The 13,514-nt window shown below is 39.3% G+C and overlaps 1 long non-coding RNA gene across 5 annotated transcripts in view; it reads right to left on the bottom strand.

The window, feature by feature from the left end:
• Window positions 1-13,226, bottom strand: part of LOC120390673 — an 88,450-nt gene extending 75,224 nt beyond the window's left edge. For all 5 annotated transcript variants that reach the window (XR_005591112.1, XR_005591116.1, XR_005591114.1 and 2 more), the window contains exon 1: window positions 12,961-13,226. This is a non-coding gene — a long non-coding RNA (uncharacterized LOC120390673). The remainder of the gene's footprint in view (window positions 1-12,960) is intronic.
• Window positions 13,227-13,514: the final 288 nt, after the last annotated feature.

The raw sequence follows: 13,514 nt of genomic DNA, 5'->3' as shown, positions 1-13,514 counted from the left end.
TGCCCAATCTTGAGGTCCTCGAGAGAGCCCAGATGACAAGCATTGAAATGATGATCATGAAGTCACAGCTACGTTGGATCGGTCATGTCAGTCGCATGGATGCCAACAGAATCCCCCACCAGCTTCTGTATGGTGAGCTCTCCCAAGGCATCCAGCATATAGGTCGTCCATGGAAATGTTACAAGGACACCATCAAAGCCAATCTGCAGTGCAGCAGTATCAAAGCTAGGGACCTTGAGGACGCCGCCAGCAACAGAACACAGTGGCGTGCAACAGTCAGAAATACCTGCATCGCCTTTGAGACCGCTGCCGGCATCTACAAGAGGCACATGAACGACGTTACAGAGCACCAGCAGCGCACAACCCACTGACTGCAAACTTCCCATGCACCATCTGCAGCAAAATGTGCACCTCTAGAATTGGCTTGTATAGTCATCAGAGGGCACACTATGAGACCAACAATAGATGATCTGCACAGATTTGTCATCATCGGATTGATGGACTACCAAGAAGACATCTCCCATGATGCACCATGGCCAGAGACTCTCATTATGCAATCACTTTCCCTCACCATGAAAGGAGACAATGTTGCATCATGAAAGGCATAATCTAAACATAGGGAGGCCAGCCTATAGAGTAAAATAGGGGCATGAGGCAACTGAACAACACCTTCCGTGAGGCACACGGCAGCATTTCTGAATCAAAATAGTTCATTTTTGGCCAACACATTTTGGCTTTCAATTTTTCACCAGACATTAAAAGTTTTCTGTGGAAACATTCAACAACAATGATTTTATTTTCATTTCCGTTGAAATTTTTCAACAAGCTCTTGTTAATATAACAATAGCTGCTTGTTGATAAATTTAAAACCGTGTATTTTTAAAAATAATACAGGAGTTCTTTAATGAGCAACCAAAACTATTAAAGCACTAAAGCAAACCTCATCTCACCATGGAGCCATTTTATCTAGAACAGATAACTGCAAATAGATTAGAAGATACCAAGGGTACATGATTAAAAAGAGATGAATTAGGGTTCTTAATTTATAAAATTCTATGGCCTTTCAAGCAGCCAGCAGTATAATCTGTCATATTGCTCTCAAGATTGATTGTCATTCTCTTAAGAATTGTGAGCTGAGTTGTATATCTTTTTCATACAATCTTGGGAAAAAAACACACTTTTCAGACACTTAAGGTGGGGAAAAAATTGAGCTTCTGATTAACCTCATGTCTACTTAAACCTTGTAAACACACCTTTAAGAACATTTACTGAGAGTTAGGCTTTGTCTACACTAGCACTAGTTGGCAAAACTTTTTTCGGTCAGGGGTACAGAAGAGCCGGTGTGGACAGTGCTATGTTGGTGGGAGACACTCTCCCTCTGACATAGCTACCACTGCTCATTGGGAGGTGGTTTAATTATGCCAGCGGGGGGACAGCATAGAGCAGCTACACAGGAGACGTTACAGTTGCACAGGTCTGTAGTGTAGACATAACCTAAGATTCAACCATATAGTGGCTCTATCATTCCTGACCTTGTACTCAGAAATTACTCCTGGTTTTACTTCCTCTGTTGCCAAGAATCTCTAGTGCAGACTTCAGCTAATCAATAAGCTATGACAATTTACACTACCCGAGCACCTGCCTTTCTCCTGTGAAGCTGCTAATCTCTCTCTGCCAGTGTCTAAACCCTGCCAAATGATATCCAAGTACCCAAGTCATGTTGGATAACATTTTCAAAATGGATGCCTAAAGTTAGGCTTCAACATCCACATGTAAGAAATTTTAAATGAGTGATATAATTTTCAAATTTGCCGAGCCCAAAGCAGTTTTAATTGACCTTAAAGGAATCTGCTGAATGCACTGCACTTTTGAAAATCAAGCAGGTGCCTAAATATGGGTTTAGGAGACTAATTTAGGGCTGGTCCACACTAAGAAGCGGGGTCGAACTAGGGTACGCAAATTCAGCTACGTGAATAGCGTAGCTGAATTCGAAGTACCCTAGTTCAAACTACTCACCCGTCTAGACGCCGCGGAATCGAAGTCCGCGACTCCAAGGTCGACTCCGCCACCGCCGTTTGCAGTGGTGGAGTACCGGGGTCGACCGCGGCGCTTCCGGAGTTCGAACTATCGCGTCCACATTAGACGCGATAGTTCGAACTCCAAGAAGTCGAACTCACCGCGTCGACCCGGCTGGTAAGTGTAGACTAGCCCTTAGTCTACTATTTAAAAAAAAATCTTGGTTCCTCAGTAGCAGAAAGATATTTGTGTAACTTTATTGGCTAAATCCTTTCAGCCTAAATAGGCCTTTGGATTATAGCAATGTCTATTAGAGTTACCTATAGTGTTGAATTTTTTAAAGGAAACAACAAACATAGCCTCTGAAAAGAATTTTGATCTCTCCCAGTCATTTTCTGACACCCTCTCCCTCCAAAAACGTTTAATAAATAAAAATATTCAGTGGGGGAAAATTGTTTGTTTGTCTCCCATTAACATATTTTTGGCAATCATTGCTCACATTTTTAATGGACAAGATCCTTAGCCGATGTAAATCAGCTTAGTTCCATATAAGACAATGGAACAACTTTGATTTATGCCAAATGTGGAGCCAAAATACACATGTGGTAGAAAATTTCAGATGTCTGATAAAAATGAATAGTTTGTAAACAATTTACTACAGTATTACCCGTGGCATTTTTACATTTAATTTTCTTACCAACAGTATTTGTGAGGTTTAGCCCCATTAGACTAAAGTTTTATGAACCTTATTTGCCTCTTCTTTAGTTGTTTTTGTCATCATTTATCTTTAGAGTTTATATACAAGTTTCATGTCCTCTGTAAAGCTCCTTCACTGTCTTCAGTGGGTTCTGAAGCATGCTCACAATGTCAAACAAGTACTAAACTCTTGCATAAATATCTGTTTAGAATAAACTATAAAAATCAGCATTTCCCCCCATTGGTGCTACTCCAAATTCATATGCTATTGCTTGTGACATTTCACACTCACAAATTCCCATGTTTTTCCAAAATGTTATGTGGTTTGATGTTGCTACATGTGATGAACTAGGAAATATCTATTCTTTTCAGAATATGGTACATGCCTCTGTGTGTTTGTTATGATGGTTTATTTGTTATGTAGTTAAATGCAGATGATACTAAACTTCTCAAGATAGTTACGACCAAAGCAGATTGTGAAGAACTTCAAAAAGATCTCACAAAACTAAGTGATTGGGCAACAAAATGGCAAATGAAATTTAATGTGGATAAATGTAAAGTAATGCACATTGGAAAAAATAACCCCAACTATACATACAACATGATGGGGGCTAATTTAGATACAACGAGTCAGGAAAAAGATCTTGGCGTCATCGTGGATAGTTCTCTGAAGATGTCCATGCAGTGTGCAGAGGCGGTCAAAAAAGCAAACAGGATGTTAGGAATCATTAAAAGGGGATAGAGAATAAGACTGAGAATATATTATTGCCCTTATATAAATCCATGGTACGCCCACATCTCAAATACTGTGTACAGATGTGGTCTCCTCACCTCAAAAAAGATATTCTAGCACTAGAAAAGGTTCAGAAAAGGGCAACTAAAATGATTAGGGGTTTAGAGAGGGTCCCATACAAGGAAAGATTAAAGAGGCTAGGACTCTTCAGCTTGGAAAAGAGAAGACTAAGGGGGGACATGATAGAGGTATATAAAATCATGAGTGATGTGGAGAAAGTGGATAAGAAAAAGTTATTTACTTATTCCCATAATACAAGAACTAGGGGTCACCAAATGAAATTAATAGGCAGCAGGTTTAAAACAAATAAAAGGAAGTTCTTCTTCACACAGCGCACAGTCAACTTGTGGAACTCCTTACCTGAGGAGGTTGTGAAGGCTAGGACTATAACAATGTTTAAAAGGGGACTGGATAAATTCATGGTGGCTAAGTCCATAAATGGCTATTAGCCAGAATGGGTAAGAATGGTGTCCCTAGCCTCTGTTCGTCAGAGGATGGAGATGGATGGCAGGAGAGAGATCACTTGATCATTGCCTGTTAGATTCACTCCCTCTGGGGCACCTGGCATTGGCCACTGTCGGTAGACAGATACTGGGCTAGATGGACCTTTGGTCTGACCCGGTACGGTCTTTCTTATGTTCTTATGTTCTTATGTTAAATCAAAAGAGCATGTTGAGGGAGAAAACAACAGGAAATGGAAGAACAGCAAAACTAAAATACCTGGGTTAATAGCTTCAAAGGAGTTATGATAATAATGGCTGGGCCATCAACTGGGAAATAGCTAATTAGCTGGTTCCATCCAACGTAGAATGAGTAACTCTTCCAAGACCAAAACCTAGGATCAAAGATGAACCTAAATCTTAAAGTTGCTGGCTTCAGAAAGAGGAGGGAAGCTGCTTATCAACAGACTGAAGCTAGCACCCAAACTGACAGCAACGGAGACAGGAGTTACAGGGACTTCAGCAACCAGGCTGGCTCTCCCAACCCAGGGCTGGAAATAAGCTTGAACTACCTGAGCTGTGGATAGAGTGGTGAAGGTTAGATAATGAAACATTCTTATAGGACTCTTTTGTTTTAACCCATTTTCCTAAATGCTATGTTTCTTTTGGCAATTAAAAGCTAGCTAATAAAATAAAATAGTAATAAGAATGTTTTGAAGATGCTGTTTTTGAGTAATTTTAATCAGCTGTTATCACAGGCACCCGGAGAGATTAGGGTTTAAAGATGACTAACACAGTTGGCCAGTCACATTAACATGGTTGGCTACAGGGGACTACTGCTGCCCATAGATCCACTCTAAGAATGTTTGAGTTCCATCCACAGAGAGGTGCAGGGAGCCATGCCTGTTGCATCTAAGTTGTAGTTTGCCCTATAACCACAACACTATAGCAACTTAACAGTGCATACAGAACATACTGTAACTTCTCTCTGTCATTGTCTCTGACCTACGAGCTATAGATTTAGAAAGAAGTGGATTCTCCTAGCCTGCGATAGTTACTGCACTAGATCATTGCTTTCAATGGGGAAATCAGATTGCTTCCTGAGGACAGAACGTTGTTATCATTAACTTTATCGCTGCAGCTAGGTGTCATTCATAATGTATTCATTAACATTCTCCATATTATTCATTACTATGGGCAAATCACAGAAGAGTCCCTTGGAACTGTTAACTCTGATTTTCATGGGAAATAAATTTCATCCTGCTCTCCTGTATCTTTGATTTCCCAATAAACTCTAATACTTAATTGTAGTTAATTAAGTGGACACTGATCAGGATAAATTTTAGATGATCCTACCCACAAAGAACAAATCTTGAGGAGTAATAAATAATTAAAGTTCTGGAGAATATGACTGAATGAGGAACGGTTATTGTGCTATACTGGGATGAAAATGAAATGAGGGAATTTGCTTAAAATAACTCTGCTAATCTGGAGAGACACTTTCCAAAAATAAATGACAATCATTCTGGGTGTGATGGCGAGTGGCCCTTCCATATCTATGCAGGCCTAGAAGGACTGACTTAGAAGCTTGTCCTGCCTTAGTTGTGCAATTCCTGCACTCTGGAGATTTCAGGTGCTTTGTTTCTGCTTCTCCTTGCTGAAAAGTGAGCAGCAGAGAGAGTGTCGAGGAAGGGTGAAGTGGAGCCATGGTCCTGATATCAAATGTCCTTTCCACACATGCCGGAAGAGCAACAGGACTGGATAGAGATGATTGCTCATCCTATGGGAGAGACTGTCTGCCTGAGACACCATCTCTGATCTTACTCTTGGGGTGGTAGTCCCCAAACAGAGCTATTGCTTAAATACCACAATCTTGCTCCATTATATATTCTCAGACAAAGGCTATATTAATATGGGGCTAAGGTTGAATATACATATCAGTAAAATAAGGTAAAATATATTCATGGGTGTTGCAATTCTCCTAAGGTACAATCTAGCATCTTAACCACAAGACCATCTTAATTTTCACAGGAAAAACCATTAAATAGGGAATGAACAGAACAGGGCAATTTATTGAGTGATTAATTCTCTGTCATCTGGTCCCAGCTTCTTGCAGTCAGAAGTTTAGGGACACCCAGAGCTGAATCCCTGACCATCTTGGCTAATAGCTATTGATGGACCTATCCTCCATGAAATTATCTAATTCTTTTTTTAACCTAGTTATACTTTTGACTCTCACAACATCCCCTGGCTACAAGTTCCACAGGTTGAGTGTGTGTTGTGTAAAAGAACTTCCTTATGTTTGTTTTAAACATGCTGCCTATTAATTTCATTGGGTGACCCCTGGTTCTTGTGTTATGTGAAGGGGTAAATAACACTTCCTTTTTCACTTTCTCTTCACCATTCATGATTTTATAGACCTCTACCAAATCCTCCCTTAGTCATCTTTTTTCTAAGATGGACAGTCCCAGACATTTTTAATCTCTCCTTACATTAAATACCGCTCATCATAGGTGCTGGAATGAGGGATGCTGCTGCACCTGGTGGCTTCAAGTGGTTTCCATCATATACAGGGTTTAGTTGGTTCAATGTCTCTCAGCTCCTCATCTATAAACATTGTTCCAGCACCCCTATCGCTCACCATTTTTGTTGCCCTTCTCTGTATCTTTTCCAGTTCTAATATATCTTTTTCTCATATGGGGCAACCAGAACTGCATGCAATATTCAAGGTGTGGGTAATACCATCAACTTAAACATTGTCATTATGATATTTTCTGTTTTATTTTCTCTCTCCTCCCTAATGGTTACTAACATAGTTAGTTTTTTTGACTGCTACTACAGATCGAGCAGATGTTTTCAGAGAACTAGATACAATGGCTCCAAAAATCTCTTTCATGAGAGATAACAGCTAATTTAGACACCTTCATCTTTTCCAATGTATATTACTTTATATTTACCAACATTGAATTTCATCTGCCATATTGTTGCCCACAACACACAAATCCCCCCTTCCTCCTGCACTCCTACATTCCCACATGCATAGTGTCCCCACGTACTATTTGAGCTAGTAGATCTGGTTCAACAGATTACTTTTAATAGGAAATATTTAAAATTATGATATTAAATTAATATTTAATAATTTTGCCACTAATTGTCATAGCTGAACCTTGAGCTGTCTGCAGAGGTTGGTTCTTAAAAATCTGGAAAGACTCAAAGAATTGTCATCTTCAAAATGGCTGCCACCTCCCATTATTCTCAAAGGGATGGAGACCATAGCTACTCTCTTTCAAAATGGTCACCACCACCTGTGATAGCAAAGCCAGGAGCCATTTTGTCAGAACAATGTGTTGCTTTAGTCTATTGAGAACAATGGGTGATGGCAGCCATTTTGTAAGCGTCGTTCAACTGAAATACAACATTATTCATCAACTCTTAGTGAAAAAAATATTTCAATTATGTAGAATAAACAGGAAAAATATCATTAATGCTAAGTGTGATTTTATTGACATAAACGGGGACTGTATAGATCAGTGGTTCTCAAACTAGGGCCGTCGCTTGTTCAGGGAAATCCCTGGTGGGCTGGGATGGTTTGTTTACCTGCCACGTCGGCAGATTTGGCCGATCGTGGCTCCCACTTGCTGCGGTTCACCGCTCCAGGCCAATCAGGGCTGCAGGAAGTGGCGCGGGCTGAGGAATGTGCTGGCTGCCCTTCCTGCAGCCCCCATTGGCCTGGAGCGGCAAACCGCGGCCAGTGGGAGCTGCGATCGGCCAGACCTGCGGACACAGCAGGTAAACAAACCAGCTTGGCCTGCCAGGGACTTTCCCTGAACAAGCGGCGGCCCTAGTTTGAGAACCACTGGTACAGATCATTGTGGCAACCGAGGTCCTGTAGTGGCATTGAAGGGGGTCAAATAATGTGTCTAAGACAAGGTTATGGTTTGCTGGTTATGATTATGCTATCTCTATGCATGTATCATTTTTGTATTTAAAGTTACAAGTATTGACTCTATACTGTCTGTATTTCAAACTTGAGCTATGCTTCTGGGTGACACCCCGGAAAATTTGGCATCAGCACTGCCTAGCCTGCTTGATGGCCCATTAAGGACCATCAGCTGTACAATTAACCCATTGAAAGAAGGCAGATACACCTTGTGACTCAGTCAGGCATGCAGGGACATGCCTATGGACAGAACTCTAAGGTTTTTTTCATGCCATGTGCTGGAATGCTTGTCTTTGGAAAAAGAAAGAAAGGACACATGACAAGAGACTATAAAAAGGTTGCTGCAGCTCCACCATCTTATCTTCAATCCTGCTTCTTACCTCTGGAGGGACTTTGCTACAAACTGAAACTCTGAACAAAGGACTGAATGACCCATCCCAGCTGTGGATGTACTCCAGAGACTTGATTTGAACCTTCAGTTTATTCCATCACTGCTACAAGCCTGAACCAATAACTTGGCCATTACTTAATGTAATTGATTCCATTTAACCAATTCTAGCTCTCATCTATATCTTGTTCCTTTTATTAATAAACCTTTAGATTCTAAAGGATTGGCAACAGCATGATTTGTGGGTAAGATCTAACTTCTATATTGTCCTGGGTCTGCGGCTTGGTCCTTTGTGATCAAGAGAACCTTTTTTCTTTTACTGGGGTATTGGTTTTCATAACAATTCCTCCTCATAACGAGTGGCACTGGTGGTGATACTGGGAAACTGGAGTTTCTAAGGAAATTGCTTGTGTGACTTATTGTTAGGCGGTTGGGTAAAACCAAAGTCTTCTCTGTTTGGCTGGTTTAGTTTGTGCTGGTGTGCACAGGAACCCCAGTCTTGGGCTTTTATTGCCCTGCTTTAAGCAATTTGTCCTGAATTGGCAGTCTCAGTTGGGTCCCACCAAAGGCAGCACCGTTACACTAAGAAAGAATATTCAAATGCTGCCTGTGCACAAGATTATTCCTTTTGTTAAGATCACTGGGGAGAAAGAAATAGCTGGACAACAGGTATGAAATTTCTTAAGGCCTCATGCTTTCATTTAATTCATAAACTAATTCCCAATTTATTTACAAATTCTTAGAGAATACATTCTGTATTCTGAGTCACTGCAATACTTTTGAGGAGCACTACTATTTTCTTCATATGTAATAAAGTGGTTGAATTTCTGCTTCAAGTGCAAAACTCAACTCAGCCTTAACTGTGGAATTGAGAAAAGTGCTTCTGTAATAATAGCAGAAGTAACAGTGAGTGCTATCATTAAGGCTGCATAACAGTTTCTACTTTCACCCCACTATCAGACACTTATAGCTTTCTGACATGTTTAAGCTTAAATGTTTCAGTCTAGTGTATGACTAAATTTGATTTAAAAAAAACCCCAACAACAACAAAAAACAGCTTAGGCCATTTTTTAGTAAGACATTTGGGGGTGACAAAGATGAGGATTTTTTCCCCCATTATAAAACATTTGAGACCTTTTTCTGGAACAGCTCTACAGCTGAAAAAGGCTGAGTTTTGAAAACTGAAATCTGGCATGGAAATAGGTCTCACTGAAGAGCAGAGATGAGTAGAATAAAAAGATGACATAAAATGGCAATAGATAAAATAAGGAAAGGTGGAGGAAAATGTCAGATGGGCTCTACTATTCAAACTTTTTACTAATACAAAAACAAGGGGACTACCAATGAAATTAGAAGGCAGCACATTTAGAAGTTATAAAAGGACTTTGTGTATAAAACCATGCATAACTAATGTATGGATCTCACTGCCACAATATATTATTTTGGTCATTCTTAATGAATAATACTAATATGATACACAGTTATAGCACCTTGGACAAAAAATGTATAATGATTATAAACTCATGTTTCAAGGCATAAGACAACTGTCAATGACTTAGGCTTTAGGCATGCTAGTGAAAATTTATCCAATTTATAAGTTTCATACTTTCCTATGAATCAGCTAATCACAGACACACAATATTAGGCTACATGGATCATCGCTCTAAACTGGTATGGCAATTCCTTTGGCTACAAAATAATTTTAAGTACCAACTTTCCACCAGAACATTGCCACTTCAGTAAGGCTATCCTACCAATAGGTGGCAGCACTGGAAATTAGTTTCACCCAACATATCTGATACTTTCAATGGAAAGATTAAGTTCTAGCTTTTAGTCTGCTTTTCTTTAGTACATTTGGGTGGAGCTGGCAATTCACCATTATTTTATTGCTGGACAGATTCCCCCCACTTCCTAGAGAAAATGTAGACTGACAAAAAAAAATTGAAAAATGGAAGTTTTGTGCCAAAAACAGAAAACATTTTTTTTTAGAAATATCACCATGGTTGTAATTTGGATGCCTCATGTCCCCATTTTCATCTATGGGCTGCGCTCCATAGCTTGTCTTCTTCTCCCATGATGTACCATGGTCTTTCCTTTTGCTAAGTCACCATAATGTATTATGGGAGTTCCCAACTGTAGAGGATTATGGGAGAGGTATCAAATTGGAGACCTTAGCCCATAGATAAGAATGAGGCCATGCCCTATCTGAACTACAACTTCCACTAGTCACTACAGCAGCATTTCTGAGTCAATTGTTTTGGTTTTGCATCAACATGTTCCACTTTTAGGACAAGAATGTTTTGGTTTCTGGTTTTTGTTTGCTTTTGTTTTTGACAAGTCTAAGTTCTCCATGGAAAAAAGACACATCAAAAAATCTTGTCTACATCTATTTTTCCATTGAAAAACAAGTTAAACACTAAATTTTCTACCAGTTCTAATTTAAATGCATTTCTTGGTAAGTAAAATTCCTTTGCATTCCAAATTACAATGGTAGCGAGGAGAGGGAAAGAATGAAAAAAATATCTCCTGGACATCTGTGGATGTTTACAGTTTAAAAAATTGTTGAGAAGCATATTACTTTCCGTAAACACTCACTGTAATGTAAACAATCTTTACAATGCTGGCTTATTCATCTACCATAGCAGCCTGCATACTTAAAGTGTTTCTCCAATAATGAAAGTTCTGGTTAAGAAGGCCCCTACTGAGAACACTTAGTTGAGATCATTAGTGTCTTGTATTTTAATTTAAAGAAAATTATCTTTTTAGCTTCACTTCTATTTTTTTGTCAGCACATTAAAAAGAAAACGAACAAGCTCCAATCAAAGAGAAAAAATACAATATTGCTCCTGAAAATGAGTGTTAAATACATTTCTTTGTAATATGCTCGTTTTAGCCTCTTAATGAGGGGAAAAAGGATTGTTATTAATAATATATTACATTTCAGATCAAAAGCATCTGCAAATTTCATTACAATTAGCTTGTCTAAGATTAACTTTGTCCATGAAAGTAAAATGTCATAAAAAAATTACACTTTGAAAAGTTTCAATTCTATAGAAAAAGGTGATCCCAACATTAATATATAACAGGTTGTAGGTAATTTTTAATACACCTTCCACCTTTATATAGCAAAAAATATTTGTATTAAATTAGGTGTGATACCTAAATTATTTCATTGCAAACTATTAATTTATCAAGATTCAAACATGGGGGAAAAAATAAAATAAAACAGCAGTATGAAATGCAAATGGAATAATAAACAATCCTGAACAGATTATGGGAAGGCTTTTGTCTGCTGAAAGAATACATATTCTGTGAAGCAACTTAAACAGTTCAAAATAAAACAGAAACTAACTACAAGTGTGGGAACTTGGCAGATGGGTATGTTAGAAGCTAAGTGTTTAGCCTTCAAGGACGGGCTAATTAGGCTGCGAACTGTGTAGTGAGATGCTGGCCTTGGGCTGGTTCTCATCTGCCAGTAGGCAGTAAACAGGATAATAAATCAGAAAGTTGTACAGGATGACAATTACCCTATGAGGTAATTCATAGTTATAGCTGTGCCTGTGTGTATCTTATTAACCAATTAGCAATTGCTTGATTGCTTGCCATAATTGTATATAAGAGCATGCTGAAGAGAAATAAATGACTTTGCTACCAATCACATTGATTGTTGGGCTCTGTCCATGCCCGCCTGAGAGGCACTGCAACGCAACATACAAGTGCTTATAGAAAATACAGGGGAGTTGTTATACTGTAGCTCTAATTATTTTTATCTTTCTTATATCATTCTTTCCCATCACTGTACTAACAACCATTCATCTTCATGAAGAAAAATAGGTCAACCATTTGCATGACCTTTGCTTTCAGGAAGTTTTTGGGGAAGCGGGGGTAAGGGAAAGTGTCTGACCCCAGAACTAATATAAAGGCACAGGAATTCTGTATAGACAGCCCTGTGCATCCAGCACATCTCAGGGCCCATGGAACCTTGAGGACTTCCCCAGTCTGGAATCCAGGAGTCAAACCTTACTGCCCTAACAGAAGAATTTGGAGGCAACTCTGTAAAATCAATCTCATGGAGACCTTCCTTCCTTCAGAGAGTGCACAATCTGTCCCTAGGCTTCCATCATTTAATATAGTGCCATGTGATTCAATGTCTAATTCCCCTCTATGGTAATCCAGGATTTATCACCAGATTTAAAAAAAAAATTCAAACCAAGAGTACACTTTTCAGCTGAAACGGGGAAGGCGGTGTTATTTGCAGGGAAGAGGGATAATCCAAAGCTAAATTTCTCAAGGTAGAATGTTTAATATGAACCTTATTTGTCCACTCAGTCTTGCTACAATGTGGTCCTGAGGACCCACTCCGTCTCTCATGAACAGCTGACATATACATAAGTGAACTTGATGATGCTTTATCTACTATCATTGCTGCCATCCAATATTCACTCCTTGTCTTGTTTAGACCTAGAGTAACTTAGTAAATAACTTAGTAAATAACTTAGTAGTACATATCTGGCTTAGTCTTAGAGCTAGTTAAAATAAAGCATCACATTTCTTACACTAAGAACAAATATAAACTCACATGGAACTGGAAACGTTAAAGAAATAGTTTAATACCCAAAAACTTCTCATCTTACCCAGCCTATGTGAGTCAACCTAGAGCTTCTTATTTATCTAGAAATGTACATACATATTGTGCCATGATCTGTCTGTGCCCAGTGTCACTTCCCACCACCAACCCTTGCTGCTGGGTTAGTAGGATGGATTTGGGAGTCCCTCACTTTCTCTGAGCTCTCTTCAGCATCTTCAAGTTCCCTCCTCAGAGTTCTACTAACTCTTCTTCAATTAGCCCCCTCTCCAGGCAAGTCTAGCCAGACCTTCTGTCTGGCCCACCAACTGCCTGTGGTGGCCCCATCACCATTCCCAGATCTCCCTTTCTTGAGATCCACTCTGCAATTGTCACCAGGACCAAAAAACCCAGAAGCTCCACCCCCTTTTGTGACATCACTATTGCTGATGTCACCAGCCTCAGCAATTCGTTTACATTAGGCAGAGGACCTACCACAACAAACTGTTATTTGTGTATTCAGTCACTTTGTATTTGTCTAAGAATCAACATTATAATAGGATTTGGACTGCAGCACACAGAGTTATTTGAATCAAAGCTTGGTGGTAAACACCATTTCTGGAACAATGGTTTTCCACACACTTGTAGAAGAGTCACATTTGCTTTTCTTTATGAAA

This window comes from Mauremys reevesii, linkage group 1, assembly GCF_016161935.1.
Source record: "Mauremys reevesii isolate NIE-2019 linkage group 1, ASM1616193v1, whole genome shotgun sequence".
NCBI classification, from domain to species: domain Eukaryota; kingdom Metazoa; phylum Chordata; order Testudines; family Geoemydidae; genus Mauremys; species Mauremys reevesii.
The sequence above is the reverse complement of the archived record's forward strand: the minus strand, read 5'-3'. Positions and strand labels throughout refer to the sequence as shown.